General features: G+C 36.4%; 1 long non-coding RNA gene across 2 annotated transcripts in view; it reads right to left on the bottom strand.

Annotated features, from left to right (window-relative positions):
• Positions 1-21,329, bottom strand: part of LOC131384621 (uncharacterized) — a 265,923-nt gene that overhangs the window by 199,977 nt on the left and 44,617 nt on the right. For both annotated transcript variants that reach the window (XR_009215657.1, XR_009215662.1), the window contains exon 4: positions 8,348-8,402. This is a non-coding gene — a long non-coding RNA (uncharacterized LOC131384621). The remainder of the gene's footprint in view (positions 1-8,347; positions 8,403-21,329) is intronic.

Below are 21,329 nucleotides of genomic sequence, written 5' to 3'. Positions count from 1 at the left end.
AAGCTGAAACTGGATCCCTTCCTTACACCATATACAAAACTTAACTCAGGATGGATTAAGGACTTAAATGTAAGACCTAACACCACAAAAACCCTAGAAGAAAACCTAGGCAATATCATTCGGAAGATAGGCATGGGCAAAGACTTCATGACTAAAACACCAAAAGCACTGGCAACAAAAGCCAAAATAGACAAATGGGATCTAATTAAACTAAAGAGCTTCTGCACAGTAAAAGAAACTATCATCAGAGTGAATAGGCAACCTACAGAATGGGAGAAAATCTTTGCAATCTACCAAACAGACAAAGGGCTAATATCCAGAATCTACAAATAACTTAAACAAATTTACAAGGAAAAAAAACAAACAACTCCATCAAAAAGTGGACAAAGGATATGAACAGACACTTCTCAAAAGAGGACATTTATGCAGCCAACAGACATATGAAAAAATGCTCATCATCACTGGTCATTAGAGAAATGCAAATCAAAACCACAGTGAGATACCATCTCATGCTAGTTAGAATGGCGATCATTAAAAAGTCAGGAAACAGCAGGTGCTGGAGAGGATGTGGAGAAATAGGAACACTTTTACACTGTTGGTGGGACTGTAAACTAGTTCAACCATTGTGGAAGTCAGTGTGGCGATTGCTCAGAGATCTAGAACCAGAAATACCATTTGACCCAGCCATCCCATTACTGGGTATATACCCAAAGGACTATAAATCATGCTGCTATAAAGACACATGCACACGTATGTTTATTGTGGCACTATTCACAATAGTAAAGACTTGGAACCAACCCAAATGTCCAACAGCGATAGACTGGATTAAGAAAATGTGGCACATATACACCATGGAATACTATGCAGCCATAGAAAAGGATGAGTTCATGTCCTTTGCAGGGACATGGATGAAGCTGGAAACCATCATTCTAAGCAAACTATCACAAGGACAGAAAACCAAACACCACATGTTCTCACTCACAGGTGGGAGTTGAACAATGAGAACATATGGACACAGGGTGGGGAACATTACACACTGGGGCCTGTAGGGAGGTGGGGGCCTAGGGGAGGGATAACATTAGGAGAAATACCTTATGGAAATGATGAATTGATGGGTGCAGCAAACCAACATGGCACATGTATACCTATGTAACAAACCTGCACGTTGAGCACATGTACCCTAGGACATAAGTATAATAAAAACAAAAACAAAAAAACATAATACAGAAGTAGCAAACATTAGAAGCAGCTACAACCCTCTAGGTCCAAGATGGAGAACCCAGGAAGGAGCCACCTCCACGTCTCTCACCTCTTCAGGGGCGAATTGCATTCCTTGTTGGAGAGGGTGTGCAATGGTCACTGGATGGGAGAGAAATCACAGTCTCTTTGCTGATGCAACTTGCGGGAAACCTAATCTTTTGGGTTGCCAGGAAACATCTGTTCACAAAAAGGTGCTGCACCTCTGGACTCATTGCAAAGCTACCTCAGGGATTCCTGGGCAATTGATTCATGGAGAGGTGATGTACTGGTGGCACTCTGCTGTGATGACGCCTGAGGAGGTATCAGGGAAGCTGCTGGCTGTACACGATGCTGGCCAACCTGTACTGCAAGAAGCGGGCCCTGGTGAAGGTGCATGGTGGAGGAACCTAGTGAGAGATGTGCACCAAAACCAGGAAAATAAACCCTTTCCCCCTAGAGCAAACGTACAGCAGCACCACCTACTGACAATATTGTACCAGCTGACAAAGGAGAACTATCCACAGGGCCCATCTCAGTTACTGCAGAATAAGGAATGGAGAGTGAATTTGGAATTGAGAGACAATAAATGGATGACTGTCACAGTCAGTGTTAACAATGAGGTTTTGCTTTTTAGGAATAAGTTGTCTGAAGACAAAGCAGGAGGAAGGTCTGTCTTGGTCCTGGATCATTGCTGCTAAAACTTAAGCATGCAAGTCAATCACCTGGGTGTTTAAATAGATTTCTGGGCCCCATTATGAGAATTCTGATTCAAGAGGTCTACAATGGGGCCTGATGATTTACATTTCTTACCAATTCCTAAGGGATGCTGATACCGTCTTCTTTTACCTTTAGGTAATTTATCTGTGATGAAGAGTTTCTTATTTTTATCACCTAGTTTTATGACCAGGGCCACACTTTATGTAGAACACTCCTTCTGTCCTCTTCTAACTTAGTTATTATACACAAGGAGAAGACAATCTTGATCTTTCTAAAAGCACACATTTGAAATCTTTAAATAAAATCCATCCCACACAACTGTATTTCTGATTATTTAAAAATGTATTATCTTTTTTTTCAATTTAGGATTTTCTAAACAGATTAAAGAAAAGTAATAACTATAGTAATATTTTCTCAATTATTCTAGTACAGTATCTACTCACATTGCACATTTAATATGACTTGGAATTGTCAATTTCACATGATTTAACACTACACAAAACATTTTCAAACTGCAAGAAAATGTAATCAACAGGTTTTTCTATTGAGAAGTTGTAATATAAAAACGTACAAAAAGATTTGAGGGGAAAAAAAGTAAAAACTGTTCTGACAGCAGCTTTCCTTTGTTTCAATATGGGGTTAAATGTTAAGAATAAAGATAAGTTGACCTAGCTCTATTTTTCCTAAGGTTTATAAAATATCTTTCTTTCATATAACTGAAAAATATGGTAACTGTGATATCTCTTTAGTCTTAGTAAAATAAACATGTCTTTATTAAGTTATAGGAGGTAATGAGCTTCACGTTGAGCTGCGGCACTAACCTGAGTTTATGCCCCTGGAGACTTCTGCTCTTCAGGCAAGCTTACCTCAAGGTGTACACGTCACGTTGTTTCAGGTGACCTTTAATTTTATTCCATAAAATAACGATTGAGCTTATCTCATTTTGCCAATTATTTCCATGACTTACTGACACTCTTGCCAATAAATCAGTGAGGCTGTTTTCTTAATGTATAGAGACAAATTACAGAAAAAGCCTAGGTGTGAGTCACAATTCCTGGGGGTTTCACGTGAATTTACCAACAAGCTTAGAGGCCTTCAACAAATGCTTATAATATGTTCCCCTTTCTGGACCTCAGTTTCTCAAACGTACAAATGACAAATTTAAAGAAATTATTTCTAATGAACTCTCTACCTCTCTGATTTTATTTTTTTATCAAAATATCTTAAAATATAATATTGTTGGGCTTTATTAAACAGAGCTCATCCAGAAAGGTTAACAAAATCACTGGAGTTTTTCTCTTTTATTATGATTTTTGAAATAACTGTATGAGTCTTTTGTTAATATAAACAGTGTTGTATAATGGTGGACATGTGTTAATGTCCAGGCTGTTGTCCCACTGATTTTTTTTTTTAATGACAATACTGATAATGGCAAATGAGGTATTAGCCTAGTCGGTGTACCACAATAAAAGGAACCACTATGTGGTAGTATAATGCAGAAAATGGTAGGAATCGGGGCTCTGGCTGTAATGAGATGTGCTTTGTCTGGTCACGTCGTCTTCAGCTTGAATTATTTAATGGATATAAACTATAGCAAACTAGTGACTTAGAGAATATTGACAACACTGTCAGATTGTTTATAAATAATACCAGCATTATACATTTTATAGTGAAATTCGTTCCAAATAATAATGCTGAAATGTTGGCATTTTTCAATATTTCAAGAATGTTACAAGATTAATGAAAAAAATAACAAGTACAATGTTAATTTTTTGAATTGGCACTATGAATTATTAATTGTGGAAGAAGGATCGGGCAAGCAGAAAAGGTTTATTAATTTATTATTTTTAATTTTTTTTTTAAGATTGGGTTGCTGACATATCCTTTTCCTCATTGCCATGCAGGTGTGAGTTAATGTCTTTTCAGTGATTCCAGATGAGGCATGGCCTAAAGCAGAGAATGATGCATTCTCAAATCATGCGATCATCATAACTGGGCTTCATCCACCTTCCCAGAGATTTCCCGAGAGGCTCCAGTTCAGACCTTAACACCAGCCACTACCCCACATTTTCTCTCCACCACCATACATTAGCAGGGGAATAGAACAAAACGGTGAATTCAGTGGGGAGAAGTCCCTCCACTGGAATTCCCTCATGGGGAGATTATTCTCTCCTCTCCCAATGGGAAAATGCAGTAAGTGTTCCCCCAGAAAAGGGGAGATGCAGAAGACACTTACGAAGACTTGGGTGAGTGACCATGGTTGAGGTGCTGCTAGGAACCCCACAGCAGAAGAAGCAAAGATTATAGAGGATTGAGGCCCCGTGAGATTTCAGTTATTAGGAAAAAAATAAACAATAGTTGCACATGCATACCCCAATGAGGTAATATTGCTGAATGTACCTTTATTACAAGGCTTTTCTCCATATTAGAGTTAAATTTCAACTGCCATCTAATTTCCTGTTAAAATTAGCACATTAGTAGGTTTGGATTTTGTAATGCATCTTAAAATTCTTTGTTTTTGCATTTCATTTGTCTTTTTGTCTCCTGTACCTGGCAGAGTGCCTGGCACAGAAAATGCACTCAATAAATATAGAACTAAAAAGACACCGAGGCAGGAGAATCACTTGAACCCAGGAGGTGGAAGTTGCAGTGAGCCAAGACGGTGCCATTGTACTGCAGCCTGGGCAACAAGAGCAAAACTCTGTCTGGAAGGGGAAAAAAAAAAAAAAAAAGACATAGTGTTTGTGTGTTTGTGGTTATTTTGAGGATTTTTCTCATGGTATTTTCATTACTCAGTTTCCTGTGTGCTGTTCTTGAGGCAGCTGTTGTTAGAACAACCACACATGTTAAAATAATCCACAGAATGTTAAAAAATACTGATGCCTAGATTGTCTGCCCTTAAGATTTTGATCTAATTGGTCTGGGGTGTAAGCTGGACACAGGGGTTTATAAAAATTCCCAGGAGATTCTAAAATACAGCCAAGATTGAGAACTACTGTCTAGATTATTTTCCTTCTTACCAATTCCTTCTTCTGCTATATCTAATCTACAATTTTACCCATTCATTGAGACTTTAACAATTGTGATTTAAATTTCTAAGACATCTTTTATTATTTTTAATTGATCTTTCTATTTTGCTATAGTGCCATTTTCTTATAGTTTCCACACCTGCTTTTATACTTTAATCATTTTAAATCTGTTTTACTACTTTTATGGCTAATTATTTTATAGGAAATTCTTGGGAATCTACCCGTCCTACTTCATGTGTACTGTCTCTTGCTTACTGAGCCTTGTTCTCTTGCATGTTTTATAATTTTGAATTGTAAACCTAACTTAAACAGAGTTCTATCTGGAAATCCTGACAGCATGGTTTCATGGAGTTTTGACTTGTCTTTAGCAAAATGCACAGCAGTATCTCCACAGCCCTATAAATCCTGTTTTATATACGTTTCTGGTGTTCTGTGTTTCTAAATCACAGAATATTTATACCTCCCCACTTCAAATCACTTTAGTGGACAGGGCTGGGGTTTAGAATTCCCAGAGAAGCATTTTTTCCCCTACAGCCAGCAAAGGGTAGACGTTGTTCTTTGCCAAATGTGTTAGCTCTCTTAATCATCACCTGCTTCTCCCAGGCTGAAGGTTTCTTTCCCTAGTTCCACAAAAAGCTGAGAGCCCAATCCCCTGGTTTGATCATTGCCCTTCCCTGACACCCCTCCAGGAAAGCTGTATCTCAGTTCATGTTATTTGCCCTGTGGTTTATTTCTGCTAGAAGATTTCACTTCTTTGTTGGTACCTCAACTATGTATTGAAAATAATGTCCTGATTACTTTATCTGGCATTTCTATGGCTTTATCTCAAGGGACTTTGCAGATGAGTCTCTCTTCTTGATCACCTCACCCTCGTCCCATTCTTATCCCATCTTAACACATTGTGCATAACAGATGCTCCAAAATGCTCTTCGATGTCAGTGTCTACTCAGCCTCACTACTCCATCAGCCCCTGCTATCTTGCTGGAGCCCTCAGCTACAAAGAGAAACATTTATCATCCTTTTACCTCCCTCATGGCTTATTGACTCAATTTCTTTCACATGCGTTCATGACACTTAGAGTGCTACCAAACTTGCTCGCTGTTATGGATGAAAGCGTTTCTTAATAGCTCACCTGTCCCAGGATGGTTGCAGGCCACAGAATGATCACTTTAAAATAGTCATGGATTTCTAAAGTTTTTATTGATTTTGAAAAAAAAAAAAAACTAACTAACTTTTTTCACCAAAGGGTCTTGCATGAATGCATTTTTTGTTTGTTCTGTGTGTGTGTGTGTGTGTGTGTGTGTGTGTGTGTGTTTGAGACAGGGTCTCACCACTCTGTTTACTAGGCTGTAGTGCAGTGGCACAAGCTCGGCTCACTGCAACCTCCGTCCCCTGGGTTCAAGCAATTCTTATGTCTCAGCCTCCAGAGTAGCTGGGACTACAGGGACATGCTACTAGGCCCTGCTAATTTTTGTATTTTTAGTAGAGATGGGGTTTTACCATGTTGGCCAGGCTGGTCTGGAACTCCTGACTTCAAGCAATCTGCCCGCCTCCGCTTTCCAAAGTGCTGGGTGGCATGAGCCACCGTGCCCGGCAGGATGTACATTTTTAATTAAATGAGTTCTACAAAACATATGAGATTGCTGGTTTTCTTTAATGTACTTATAGGTAAAGTCTGGCTGGTATCATGTACTTTATAAACTAAAGTAGAGACTTGTGTATTTGCTACATATTGAAATTTACTTTGTTGATGAGGATGCTGGGAGGCTGTGCTGAAAGACTCTTCTTTACTGATTGCACACATCTTAAGGGGCAGAAAGTGGTTTACAATAGACATTTTAAAGGACTTCTAGAAAGATAATAAAATAGTAATCAAGAAAAAGAGATGGTTGCTCCAAAATAATATTGTGAGAAGACAATAATAAAAATAACTGTAATGTAATTGGAAATTAGTTTTTAAATTACATTGGTTTAGTTAGCTTTTCAAAAAACAAAAGAAATAAAAGATAATGAAAATAACATCCATCATCAGATTTCTCAGATTGCATGAAAATGTCCTTGCCCTTAGTTTAAAAAAAAAATCAGTGTCTGTTGCATGTGATTAGCCAGGCTTAGTTTTGATTGTTTCCATTACGATCTTCTTGTTAGAGTGTAATGAGATGCAGTCCTGCACGTATGAATACCCATCGCCTGTCACTGAGCCATCTGTCCATAACTTAAAGGCATGAAAACGCTGTCTGCAGTGAATGAGAAAAATGGAAATTTATATTAGAATTCTTCCTTTTTATTCTTTGTTCATGATTGAAAGCCACTCGACATCTATTCACTGGGATTCAGACATTTAACAGGCAACCTATCTAACAACTTTAAAATGTATTCTAAAATTGGGGTCTATTTTGACATCTGGACATTGGCCAATCTTTTTCCCGAACCAGCTTTTTTTTTTTTTTGAAGAAAGCTTTAAAAAATAGACTTTATTTTTTAGAGCAGTTTCAGGTTTATAGAAAAATTGAGCAGAAAGTACATAGCTCCTGTGTACTCCCTTCCCCCAACCTCACTTTCCCCTATTACTAACATTTTGAATTGGTGTGGTACATTTGTTACAATTCACAACAAATATTGTAGTTTAATGTGCCCTCAGATCCCCTGTCTTTTACCTATGCATGTTCCTGCCCCAACCCCTGGGGTTCACTGAGAGGTTTTACTGTCTCTATAGTTGTTCATTTTATAAATATCGTAACATTGGAATCTTACGATATATTGTCTTTTCGGACTTGTTTCATGTAGCAATATGCATTGTACTAGTTTTTTAATTGTCTTTAATTTTGATTTTTTAAAAATTACTCACCAGTCACATCACTAATGTCCATTACCAGGTTAAAAAAATTTGTCAGGAAAACATTTAAACAAGTTGCCAGAGTAAGATTTAAAAATGTACTCAATACTAAGTAGCTCACTTTATAAATGGAGATAAATAAGAAGAAAGGAAAATAAAACAGGGTGATGATGTGTGATGGAAAGAGCTACAGGCATATCTCTTTGAATTTTTGAGCCTCAGTTTCTTCATCTCTGAAATGGGGATACTATTATGACATTCCAAGTTCTTCATGGTTAGACATCTTATGTGATGTATATTGAAAGCACTCAATGGCAATGAAGGAAACAGAGAAGAAGTAGGGAAGAAAAGTCACAAGAAAGAGGATGAGAAGGATGAAAACGCTAGAAGAGGAGGGAAGATACAGAAGTAGGAGGAAGGAGGAGACTTTGCTGTGACCTAAAGTAAAAGTTGTTTCTGAGAACAGGGTTTCATCACATCAGGATATGAGACTGTCTTGATAGGTGTGATGTAGAAAAATATTTACCTTTTAGAGAGTCTCCTGGCCATGGGAACCTAGGTGATTTTTCAAGAATCATTTTCTGAAATCAAAATAACAGCACAACATCTAATGCCCATTCTCTTCCTTAATGATTTTGAAAATATATATAAAGAAAAAGAGACTAACAATAGTGGAAGAAAAACGGTAATACGATATAACTATTATATTTTAGCTATTTCAACCCAAAATACTCCTTTTTCTGGTTTTCAGTCTTATCTCTAAATATTACATATCAAAGTAACTATTACAGTCTTCTTAAATATGGTTGAATGTTAAAGATCAAGATATCACTTTGCTAATAACTATGATACTACACAAGAATTTGTTTCAACCTAAGAAACATCAAAAGGCAAATAATTGTTAGGCGTTCTATACACCTAGATAATGCGTTTTACAAGGAAAGTTGCTTCTTTGAGCTTACACAACTGATTTAATCTAGGCAGCCCCTAAGTTTTGCTAGCAGTAAGGATCCCTGGAAATCTTACTTGAGGAGAAGGGAAACTCTTTTTGGCTCTGTGGAAACTCTGTGGGCTGGTGTCCTTGACCCCCTCAAGAGTTATCTGAACTCTGCATATCCCAGGGGTATCATTAGAGTTATAACCTCTCCAGAGAAGATGCACCAACCACATTGCTCACACAAGTGGACAAGAGTGACGCCTACACATTTTGAACCGTAAGTCTCTAGTTCCTAGAATCCATTTCCCTGAATCTACAAAGCCCAGGGACACTCAGGGTGAAGAGTTAGTCTGTCCCTTCCTCCTCAAACTCCCGGGGCACCCTCAGATCATCCTTAGGCACGCCCACCTTCTCAGTGGTGGTGAACCAGTGTTTTATCTGAGAGTCTTCCAGAGCCTTCTAGTTCATGTTTATTTATGACTCCTGGAGACCAGCCCTAGTCTCCTTTTGTCTCTGAAGTAAACAGCCCTATTGCAGCCTCGTCTCTCTCTCATCAGGCTCTGTGGGAGCTGAGACAGATGACACTTCTTTGTGTCCTGACGTTATGCAGACACAGAGGAGTGCCTTTCAGAACCCCTCAGGACTGCTGTGCTCACAGGACTGGTTGGCTGACAACCCCAAGTTTTTTGCTCCTTCAGGATCCACCTGACTCATGCTCAGAGCTGCCTCCAGAAAATGAGCAAGGGCCTCACTGCAGCCCAAAACAACTCAGCTCTAACGGGGGACAGCTTTCCTGCAGAGCAAACCCTTGGGCTGGCAGAGACTTTGTCAGCCTGCATCACAGCCCGGTGGCTTCCCTGTTGCTGTTCCTTTTCTTTCTTTGGTGTGTCTCCCCCACAAAACCTTTGCCTTCCTAACTTGGTCTCAGCATCTATTTCCTGTGTCAGGTATTATCTACCCAATAAACTAAACCAGTCCTTAACTGAAGAGGGTGAGACCCATGCTGGGACTCCAACATCATGATTAAATGATGACTAGAAGGTAGAGACCAAGTCTCCCTCGTGGCCCACAAGGATTGTGTATAATAACCTTTCAATAAAGGTTTGTTGAATTCCATTTTCATGTATCTTGTGCTTCAGAATTCATCTTTGGATACATCATTTTTGCTTTTTATTAACATAGCCATCCTCCACTTCCCCTAAAGCATATATATGTATGTGTTGGGCAGAAAGTCTACACTTTCTTTGCTTAGGCATGATTGTACTGATTAAAACCCCCACACAAATTCAGGTTAACCCCTTGACTGCTGCAACCTCCTGCCTTCACACAGGAAGGATGCCCCTTCTCTTCTTCATTCTTCCTTCCTTGGTGTGACTTAGTGTCTCTGCAGCTCTTTTGGCAGGCTGTGCTGGGATGTCATTTTCCAAGAAGGGATCCACGTATTCAGATGAATGCCTCCTTTATTGATTGTAAAATGTTTTGGCAGCTATGGCAAATAGAGATTAGGTGTGGGCTGCTTTTCCTTTGAACACAACTTGCTGAAACAGTAGGGGACGCATCTCCCATATTCCAGGAGCATGTGCCATCTAATGAGTCACATGGAACTCCTGAAATTTCCATTCCCAAAAGGATCACATGGAACCCCTGAAACTTCCATTCACAAAAGGATTGCTTTGGGTAGGTGGCACACAATAAGGTGCCTTTGCTGCAACATTATTAAATAGAAAGTTTCTTCACAGTGCCAGGAGGTTATGTTCCTTGTAAAAGTTGTGTTCCTTCACAAGTTGTGTTCCTTCAACATTCATAAAGGACTGTTGGGAGATAGATTTGGGCATTTGGGGAATTAGCTTAACTTGCTTCTTGAGCAAAATCTCCAGGAAATCAACATCTGGCTCTTCATTTCCTGTCTACCAGTCATCTGTTGTACTCTCTGTCCTTTGGTATTTTCCATGCCAGCAGCACAAACTGGAAGAAACCAAGGACCCACTGATCACCTGATCCAGCAATGTTGTTTTACCCTTTTTAGTTGATCTCTCTTGACTTTCAATTCTAAATATCTCCTGTCTTTTCCAGTTTGACATTCTCCTCTTTGGTTCTTCTTGCTCTTGAATCCTTTTACACCTTCTACCACCTAATGATAAGCTTCCTCGGGCTCAGTTTTGGTATAATTACTCCTTATCAGAAATTTACTCTTTTGTTGTTGTTGTTATTGAGACAGAGTCTCACTCCATCACTCAGGCTGTAGTGCAGTGGCGCGATCTCAGCTCACTGCAAGCTCTGCCTCCCGGGTTCACGCCATTCTCCTGCCTCAGCCTCCTGAGTAGCTGAGACTACCGGTGCCTGCCACCATGCCTGGCTAATTTTTTGTATTTTTAGTAGAGACAGGGTTTCACTGTGTTAGCCAGGATGGTCTTGATCTCCTGACCTCATGATCCACCTGCCTCGGCCTCCCAAAGTGCTGGGATTACAGGCGTGAGCCACTGTGCCCAGCCAGGAATTTACTCTTATGGCTTCCAAATCTATACAACATTCACTGAATATCTGAATTGAAATCCCATTTTGCCTAATTGTCTATGAATTATGAATCAATATTTCCTATTCTCTATTCAAAATCAGTGGTTAATTTCAAATGGACATAAGCCTCTCAGGAATGCAGCGTGAAGCTCTTTATTCAAAGCATAGTTTTTAAACCTGAGATCCACAAAACCTTATGATGGCCATTATTATAGGTTCCTTAAGATTGTGTGCCCAGCAGGTGTGTGTACATATATTCAGCTGTGTGAACGAAGCACACAAACTGAAGAAATGTATACAGAGTCGAAAAAATGGACATTATTCAGAGTGGGTGTATTGTGGGTGAGCCCAGATAGAACCCATTAGTCTCTGAAACAGAGAAAAAATGCCAGTGATGGCTTTGGTTTCCTTAAAACAAAACTCTCCTTTAATAACCTGAAGCCTTCAGTATTTCTGTGGAAACGTATTCATCACTCCTGCTATTTTCTTTGATGAAAGTTAGTTTGAACAATCTCTTGGCCCTTTTCTGCCACCTCACAGCATCCTCTCCAGAGGATGAGAAGTATCTGAATTTAGATTAAAAAATAGAAAATATGTAAATTAGCACCCACTTCTTCTTTTCAGCCCAATACTAAACTCTGTCATAAGAAGACGCTACTGAGAAGTCCTGAGAAGTTTGATGGATTGAATAGTGTCTACATATGGATTTACTATTAGCAATACCATTTGGCTAACATGCTGAAGTCTTGTTCTTCAACATTTGTATCAGCTGATTTAACTTTTAATTTTCTATTTTAGGTATCTCATTTCTAATTTTATTTATACTTCATTTTTTCCCAACATCCTCTTATGAGGAATTCCAAATATACATCAAAGCTGAATTTTTTGTAATGAATACCCATATACCATTAATATTTTACTACACATGTCTTAACATGTATCTGTCCATTTATCCATCTCTATCCATCCATTGAGCCATTTTTGTTTGAGGCATTTTAATGTAACGCCTCAAAAAAGAAAATAATGCTTCACTTTCCCCTATAATTCAGCATGTATATCATTGGAGTTAATTTTTGTTTTGAGATTAAAGTAAATATTCCATGAAATTCACAAAAGTTAAGTATATATATGTTGAGTTTTTTTTTTTTTAAAGAAAGTCAGTCTAAATTTATTTAAAGTCAGAATCATTTCAGAAAAAAATAAAATTTGACATCAACAACACAGAGCAGAGTATTCGATCTTGGCTAAGGACATTTACCAAGTAATTAAAATTACAAGTCATTAGTGCTTAAGAATACTTTGTTCCTCTAAGTGAATTGAGGATGACCCCTAAAAATTTTGTATTTATTCATTAGGCAAATAATTAATTTTAGATAGACTGAGGAAAGTTAAGTTTCTGACCAAATAATAAGCAATTCTATTATTATTATTATTATTCTTTAAGTTTTGGGGTACATGTGCAGAACGTGCAGGTTTGTTACATAGGTATACACGTGCCATGGTGGTTTGCTACACCCATCAACCCGTCATCTACATTAGATATTTCTTCTAATGCTCTCCCTCCCCTTGCCCCCCACCCCCTGACAGGCAACGGTGTGTGATGTTCCTCTCCCTGTGTCCAGGTGTTCTCATTGTTCAGTTCCCATTTAGGAGTGAGAACATGCAGTGTTTGGTTTTCTGTTCTTGTGTTAGTTTGCTGAGAATGATGGTTTCCAGCTTCATCCATGTGCCTGCAAAGGATATGAACTCATCCTTTTTATGGCTGCATAGTATTCCATGGTGTAAGTGTGCCACATTTTTTTTTATCCAGTCTGTGACTGATGGACATTTGGGTTGGTTTCAAGTCTTTGCTATTGTGAGCAGTGCTGCAATAAACATACATGTGCATGTGTCTTTATAGTAGAATTTTGACAAATGCATACACTAAAGCAACTCAAACTCCTCTCAAGTTGTAGAACATTACCATCGCCCCAAAAAGTTATCTAATTCCACTTCCCAAAAATCCTTACCCCATACCCCAGAAGCAACTTCTTTCTTGATTTTTCCCATCAGAGATTCCTTTTGCCTGTTCTAGAACTTTATGTAAATGGTACCATACCCACAGGATGGACTCTTGTGTATAAAGTTTCTTTCACTAAGCATAATAGTTTTGAGACTCACCTATTTGATCGTATGTCAGTAGTTCATTGTATTGTTACGGATGAAGTGTATATCATTGTATGAATACACCAGAGTTTATTCATTTTCCTATTGGTGCACACTTCCAAATCAGGGCCATTATGAATAAACTACAAACAATCTTGTGCAAGTCTTTTGGTGAACCTACATATTCATTTCTTTTGGGCAACAACATAGGATAGCAAGTGATGAGTAGACAGAGTAGGTATATGTTTAGTTAGATAAGAAATTACCAGATCACTATATAAACAAGTTACACCATGTCATATTCCCACACAGAAAAATGAGAATTTCAGTCAGTCTACACCCTCAAAAGCAATCAATATTGTCAGTCTTTGTACTTTTAGCCATTCTGTTGACTATGTAGTATCATTTCCCTGTGGTTTTAATTTGAGTGTATTTGATGACTATGATGGTAAGAACTTTTTAATGAGTTTCTTAGCCATTTGTATGTCATTTTGTGAATGTCTGTGCAATCTTTGTCCCATATTTTATGGGGTTACTTGCAAGTTTATGACTGAGTTTTAGGTGTTCTTTATATCTCCTGGACACCAATACATTGTCAGATACATGCTGTGACTATTTTCTCCATGCTTATGCCTTGCCTGTTAATTTTCTTAATGGTGTTTTTGATAAGATTAGTTTTCATTGGATAAAACCTAGTTTTTGATGTTTCTCCTTTGATTATTTCTAATTGTGATCTGAGAAATATTTGTCTACCCTCAAGTCATAAAGATATCCTTCTCCGTTTTCTTCTAAAATCGTTATAGTTTTAGATTTTACATTCAGGTCAATGTTCTATCTCTACTTACCTTTATATGCAGTGAAAGTAATAGGTTAATGTTCATTTTTTTCCCCACATAGATATTCAATTATTTCAGCATCACTTGCTAAAAATACTTTCCTTTCATCTTTGGATTCCACTGGCAACTTTATTGAAAAATCAAATAACTATGTGTGTGTCTTTCTCTGGTCTCTCTGTTTCATTGATAAATCTGTCAATACTTCTGTCTGTATCTCACTCCCTTGATTATTATAACTTAAAGTTTACAATCAGGCTGTGCAAATGTTAACATTTGTTCTTTTTCGAGGTATTGTTTTGAATATCTATGTTCTCTGCCTTTCTATGTAAGTTTTAGAATTTCTACGTCTACTTTTACCAAAAAAAAAAAAAAATCACCTGCTGAAAAAATGATTTTGATCGTGTTTACCCTGTGGATCAGTTTGGAAAGAAATGACATCTTAACAATATCAAGTCTTCTAATGGTTTTTCTCTGCATTTATTTGGGTCTTTTTGAATTTCTCCTACAAGTTTGTTTCAGTTCTCAGGTTAGAAATTTTGTGTGTTCTCAGTGAGACGTAATCTTAAGAATTTTAATATTCTGATGCTATTATATAGTAATTAATTGTATTATTTGTTCCTAGTATACAAATGTGTAAATGATTTCTGTACATTATCTATAGTAAATTCATTTATTAGTTTCTGAAGTCGTTTATAGATACCTTAGGATTTGATACATATACAAAAGTCATCGGCATCTAAAGACAAATATAGTTCTTCCTTTCTGATATTTACATTATTTATTTATTTATTTGGGTTTTATTACTGGCTAGATTTCCATTACAATGCTAAATAGAGATAGTGGGAGTGTGGATCTTTGCTTTGTTCCCAAATTTAGGAGGAACATTCACTATTTCATCATTAATCATGATGCTGGCTGTAGATTTTTAATAGCTATTATTGCAGATGGAGGAGGTTCCTTGTATTTCTTGTCTGCTGAGAGTTTTTATCAAAATTGAGTGTTGAATTTTGTCATATGGTTTTTCTGCACTGATTGACATAATCATATGGTTTTTATTTTTTGTGCTTTTGATATGGTAGCTTAAACTGATGTCATTGTTGCAGTGTTGAGAAACTCTACTTGGTCATGAAATATAATATTTACATGCTAAACTACACGCATCTATGTTTAGGAGAGATATTTTAGTGGGTATCTGTAATGTCTGTCAGATTTTGGTGTCGGTATTATGCTAATTTCATAAAACGATTTGGAAGGCATTCCCTCTGCCTATGTGTTTTAAATGAAATTAAGTTCTCTCTGAAATCTTAGATAGAATTTACTTTTGAAAACTTCTCAGTCTAGAATTTTATTTATATAAAGGTTTTGATGAGTTCAATTTTTTAACACATACAGAGATATTTTAGGTTTTCTTCTTTTTTTAACTTATGTCAGTTTGACAAGTGGTATTCTTCAAGGAATGTGTTAATTTTTTCTAGATTTTTAAAATTATTGGCATGAAGTTCTTCATAATATTGTCTTAAAGGTAAATAAAGCTATACATTTCCTTGTAGCTAGCTAGCTGCATCCCACAAATAATAAAATGTATTTTCACTATTATCCAGTTAGAAATATTTTCTTATTTCCTTTCTAATTTTTTTCTATGACTTATTTTTTAAGTTGAATGATACATATCATTTATCATTCAACTTAAAAATATTGTTTCTCCTGAATATCTTAATATATATTTCTAATATAACTCCATCTTGCTAAGAGATTATGTGAGATGGGGTGATGTCAGTTATTCTAAATTGATGAGGCGTGTTTTATGGTTCACCATATGGTCTATGTCGGTGAACATATCATGCTCAGTTTATAGATATATTTTGTAATTGTTGTTCAATGTTCTAGAAATACCAAGGATACAGTAGTTGATAGCATTATCCAGATTACTAATATTTTACCTAATTTTTTTCTATTTGTTCTATCCATTGCCAAGATAGGGGAATTAAAGTCTTTTGTGATATCATCTATTTCTCCATAGAATTCTGTCAATTTTTGCTTCATATTTTTGGAGCATAAATATGTATGAACCTAATACATAGGTTCATTCAAATTATTTTGAAAATCTACAAAAAATTAACACATTCCTTGAAGAACACCACTTGTCAAACTGACATAAGGTAATAAAAAAAGAAAACCTAATACATAGGTTCATATATATTTATGATTATTATATATTCCTAAAAAATTGACTTTTTTAGGCAGAGTGCAGTGGCTCATGCCTGTAATCCCAGCACTTTGGGAGGCTGAAGTGGGTGGATCACCTGAGGTCAGGAGTTTGAGACCAGCCTGGCCAACATGATGAAACCCCGTCTTTACTAAAAATAAAAACATTAACCAGATATGGTGGTGAGCATCTGTAATCCCAGCTACTCGGGAGGCTGAGGAAGGAGAATTGCTCGAACCCGGGAGGCGGACGTTGAGTGAGTCGAGACTGCGCCACTGCACTCCAGCCTGGGTGACAGAGCAAGACTCCATCTCAAAAAAATTAAAAAAAATAAAAATTTAATTTTTTTTGTAATTATGAAGTGTCCCTCTTTATATTTGAAAATACTTTTTGTCCCATAGGCCTGTTTTCTCTGAAATGTACATGGCCATTTCAGCTTTCTTAAGCTGTTTGCATGCTACATATTTTGCCATCCATTTACTTTTAACTTGTGTGTGTTTATCTTTAAAGGGTATTTTTATAGGCAGCACATAGTTCTGACAATTCCTGTCTTCTAATTGAAGTGTTTGACTAAAACAATGATTGCCATTTCTGACACGATTGGATATAGATCTACTGCTATTTTATTGTGTTCTGCTTCTCCCTCTATTTCTTGATTCTCTCTTTTTTGATTTTCCCTCTTAAATTATTTGAGCATTTTTAGAATTCTACTTTAACCAATTTGCTGTTTAGTCATGCTCCTTTAGATTACTTTTTGATGTTTAATTCTTTGCTTTACAGAGACCATTTGGACTTAATATTATATTATGCTACAACAAATGTGGAAATCTTACAAGATCATAAGCCCGTGTAGCACCATATACTTTATGCTATCTTTGTCACATGTATTAAGGTGCATACCGTATAATCCCACATGACAATATTCTAATTTTTGCCTTTTAGAAAGTCATGCCCTTTAAATAAATTGAAAATAAAATACAGTCTTTTATACTTAATCATAATTTTACAATTTTTGGTGGTATTTACTCTTTCTGAATACCTAAGTATCCTTTTTGTATCATTTTCCTTCAGTGCAAATAACTTGCTTAGGTATATTTGTAGTGTATGTCTGCTGAAGAAAATTTTATTTAGATTTAGCTAAAAATGTTTTCATTTTATCTTTATAGTGAAAAATATTTTTGCTTGATGTAGAATTTTGAGTTGACAGACTTGTTCCTTCGACACTTAAAGATATATTCCGCAATATTTCAATATTGTAGTTTTTTGCAAAATCAGCACTCATTTAAAAAGTTGTTTTCTGTATCTGTGTCACTTTTCTCAGGCTCTTTCCAAGATCCCTCTTTATTTTTAGTTTTCGGCAATTTAAATATAACTTAACTAAGCATGCTTTTTTTTTTTTTTAAACATTTTCTTGCTTGGTGTTTACTGAACTTCTTGAACCTGTAGATTTATTACTTTCACCATATATGGGACTTTTTTGGCCTTAATATTTTAAAATAATTCCTTCATCATTCTCTCTTCTCTCCTTCAATAACTGCAATTGTATATGTATGTTAGACTTGATATTGCCCCACAGATCTGAGAGAATATGTTAACTTTTTTTTGCAATATTTTATCTCTGTCATCTTTAGATTTGATCGTTTCTATTACCTCAACTTCAGGTTCACTTGTATCTTTCTTCTTTTGACTTCATTCTACTAATAAGCTTATTCTAAGTTTTAATGACTACTGTATTATTCTTCTGTTCTAGGATTTCCATTCGATTATTTTTATAGTTTTTTTCTGCACTAAAATTTGTCTCTTTTTTCAGTATAAGCATTTTTTCTTTCTTTTTTTTTTTTTTTTTTTTTTTTTTTTTTTTTTTTTTTTTTTTTTTTGAGATGGAGTCTTGCTCTGTCACCCAGGCTACAGTGCAGTGGTGTGATCTCAGCTCACTGCAACCTCTGCCTCCCAGGTTTAAGCCATTCTTTTGCCTCAGCCTCCTGAGTAGCTGGGATTAGAGGCATGTGCCACCACACCCGGCTAATTTTTGTATTTTTAGTAGAGATGGGGTTTCGCCATGTTGGCCAGGCTGGTCTAGAACTCCTGACCTCAGGTGATCTGCCTGCCTCGGCCTCCCAAAGTGCTAGAATTATAGGTGTGAGCCACCACACCCAGACAGTGTATTTCATATTAGCTCATTTAATATAATTTTAATAGCTGCCATAAAATGCTTAAATGCTAATTCCAGCATCTGAATCACTTGTAGTTGTTTCTGTTAATTCTCTTTCCCCTTGAGAATGGCTCTCATTTTCATAGGACTTATTATTTCAAATAATTTTGGATAATCTTCAAGAGTGTTTTGTTTTGTTTTAGCAGGGAACTCACTTTGTTGAATTGAAATGCAAATTATGTGCCATTGAGTTAAGTAACAGTTCCAGTGTCAGTTCAGTTCTTTCATCCTGAGCTGAGCTGCTTTGAGTTTTCTCCATGTCTGTTCCCACAGACATAAAGAAAGAGCTCCATGTATGTGAAATTCTCCCACAAATTCTTCTGGAGTTGATACACCAAGTTTGAGGCTCCCTCTCTCCAGCTTGCTCCTTACTTATATCCGTAACTCACTTATTAGTCGCTGTTGTTGGATCTCAGCTTTATCCTCTGGTTTTTCAGGCCAGAAAGACTATTGCTCTTTTAGAAACATTTTTTTACTCCACATGTAATTGATTGTAGCCTGCCTTCAGGTTAATAATAAAGCCATACAGTGGGAAATGCATCTCATGTCTTTCACATATTGGCTCTCTTCTGGGATTTACCTACTTTTGTGCACTCCCTCGTGCATTCAGAAAGCTTTTTTTTTCTTTTTTTCTTTTATTATGCTTTAAGTTTTAGGGTACATGTGCACAACGTGCAGGTTAGTTACATATGTATACATGTGCCATGGTGGTGTGCTGCACCCATTAACTCGTCATTTAACATTAGGTATATCTCCTAATGCTATCCCTCCCTCCTCCCCGCACCCCACAACAGTCCCCAGTGTGTGATGGTCCCCTTCCTGTGTCCTTTGTAGGGACATGGATGAAGCTGGAAACCATCATTCTCAGCAAACTATCGCAAGGACAAAAAACCAAACACCGCATGTTCTCACTCATAGGTGGGAATTGAACAATGAGAAAGCTTTTAAAAAATATTTTGCTTCTAGAGTTTGTGGTTCTTCTCTGTGGTAGGATCAGTCTGGTAAGAATTTATTCGGCCAAATTAAGAGAAAACTCTTTGTAGTGACTGATATTTTGATCTCCACTTACTTGGCTTCTCTATCTCTCCAATCTTTTTGAGTAGTCCATTAAAATAAGGTATTAAGATATAGTAATAATTATAAGAGAGAATGGGATTGAGCTGAAACATTCTCAAGAAGAACAAAATAATGGGTGAATTGGAAATAAAAAAGAATCAATTGGATTTGGCAAAAATTTATTTTCAAAAGGCTAAGGAATAATTCTAAAGCTAGTTGATTTTCAACTTAAAAGATCTAGTAATTTCTTGGTACAGATCAGTCTGAGGGTATTTAAAAGAAAATAAGTAAGTATATTGGCTAACCCTGAAGAAGTTTAAAAAATGGGTTAAAGCCTGAACATATTGTATATGATGTGCCAGCATGGCACCTGTGTGTACCCTACAGCAATAAAATGAAAATTTAGGTTTAAAGCCAAGAAGCAATATTAGGGAAGAACTGTATATTTGTGGATCAATACTGATATTAGATCTAAATATATTAGAATAGACTGTTGCAGGGATTCTATTACAGTTTGAACCAGATGAAATTGTTATTTCTGTGAATCAGAAACAGTCACATACTGGCAATTTTATATGGTTCAACCAAATAAACAGAAATCCCTAAGCAGAAACATAGGAAACACCAACCTTATTTAAGAAACAAATTACCTAATAGGAACCTGACTGGGAGATCTATTAGGAGAGGTCAGCATAGTAGGAGAGGGGCTACAGGGCCAGTAAATATGTAAAGTTGATGAATGACTGAGGTAGCACGAGAGAGCAATGAGAAAAAAATATAAATTTAATAAATTCTGCTAGGAACATTGGTTAATTATATAGAAAATATGTAGTGACATTCTTACATCATAGACAGTAATGAATGTATGCATGTATGGATGTAATAAATATTTAGAAATGAAAAGGAAACTTCAAAGCTCTTAGAAGAAAATACAGGAGAATATTTATGACTTGGGGGCATTAAGTCAAAATTTGATAAATGTGATTATATTAAAATTAAGAACTTCCATTCATCAAAGGACACTATAAAGAGGCAGTTCACAAATTGGGAGAAGCCACTGTAACACCTAAAACTAACTAACGCATTGAACCAAAAATGTGTAATGAACTCTTAAACATCATTAAGAAAAGACAACAAGCAACCCAGTAGAAAGAGTCAAATGATGTGAACATACATTTCACAGAAAAGGAAATGTGAATTGTCCATAATAAATGAAGTTATGCCTTACCTCTTTAACAATAAAGAAACTATAAATTTAGACCATACTATCCTACTAGTGTACACTCATTAGAGTGCCAAGAAAAAATTTAATAATAGCAAGTGCTACTGAGGGTGTGGATAAACACCCTTACACATTTCTACTGAGGTTATGAAACGGTGTAACTATTTTTGAATACATTATATGGTAAATTAAAATAGTTTCATACTTTATAGGCCAGTAACCTGTCTCTATTATATACTCATGGGAAACTTTTACAAATGTGGACCTGAAGACATCTATACAAATTTTCATAGAAATATTAATTGTAGTGTAAAAATTACAATTGTATCAAAAAGTGCAAAAAATAAAGCAATGAGTTATTATATAAACAAAATAAAATA

The sequence above is a fragment of the Hylobates moloch genome, unplaced genomic scaffold (genome assembly GCF_009828535.3).
Source record: "Hylobates moloch isolate HMO894 unplaced genomic scaffold, HMol_V3 SCAFFOLD_1, whole genome shotgun sequence".
Taxonomy (NCBI): Eukaryota; Metazoa; Chordata; class Mammalia; order Primates; family Hylobatidae; genus Hylobates; species Hylobates moloch.
This window is presented reverse-complemented; position numbering and strand designations above follow the sequence as displayed.